This window comes from Octopus bimaculoides, chromosome 6 (assembly GCF_001194135.2).
Source record: "Octopus bimaculoides isolate UCB-OBI-ISO-001 chromosome 6, ASM119413v2, whole genome shotgun sequence".
Lineage (NCBI taxonomy): Eukaryota > Metazoa > Mollusca > Cephalopoda > Octopoda > Octopodidae > Octopus > Octopus bimaculoides.
The window spans coordinates 111,910,307-111,911,353 of NC_068986.1; positions in this window are offsets into that span (position 1 = coordinate 111,910,307).

A 1,047-nucleotide genomic window follows, 5' to 3' on the forward strand; every position below is an offset into this window, starting at 1 on the left:
TATATATATATATATATATATATATATGCACATATATATATATATATATGTGTATGTGTGTTCTTGTGCGTGTTCATTTTCGTTTGCACGTGTGTATATGTGTTTGTGCGCACGTCTGTTTGAATTTGTACTCGCGCACGCGTGTGCGTACACGTGTGTGAACGCTTATGTATTCGTATGTGTGTTTTCGTATGTGTGTCTTTGTGTTTGTGTTTCTGTGTGTTTGTGTGAGTGTGTATGTGAACTGTTGCCGCTCTTTTTGTTGTAGCGAAAAGTCAGTGTCATATAATCTCTCCCTGTATACGATACGTTCATTTGTTAAATATCACGAAAACTAGCTCTGAACTTTATAGGCTGAGATGCTTGAAAAGATGAAAGGTAAAAAAGTGATTTTGTTTTATTTTAATCTTTAAAGACTGTATCCAAATTTTGACTTTGTACTTGCTGCTACATGATATTATCTGCATTTACTTAGATAAACACTTCTATATAAGCTTTTCTGAAATATTCGGGCTATATCCGCCATTGAAATACGGTGATTGTAGCTTTAAAGACATCCTTGTCCAAGAGAATGAATAAATATATCGTCTTAGATTTCTCTTGGAAATGTTATCAAGTAGGAGGTCGCTGGCGATCAAATAATATTACCCTCTTAACTTACTCTTTCATCTTTCTCGGTAGATTCCTATATTTCATATCAAATTATTTGCATCTACTCCGTCAGCTCATACCACAAGAAACATCTCTACGACAATAAGAACAGCTGCTTCTCAAATTTCCTAAGAAGTTTGCTAACGGGAAACACTTAAAGATATTGCCAAAAATGAAGGGTGGAAGAGAATATAATAGATATAAAGAAAACATACACACATATAATTTTATACACGCACTCATTCATCTTTTTGGACAAAAAATAGAAAAATACATAGTCTTAAGTAAATACGCTATGGTGTTCAAAACTATACATAAAAAATATCTCAAAAATATTTACTTGTATATATGCGTATATATAACTGTGCTCATACACATATTAGAGCGCTATTGTTC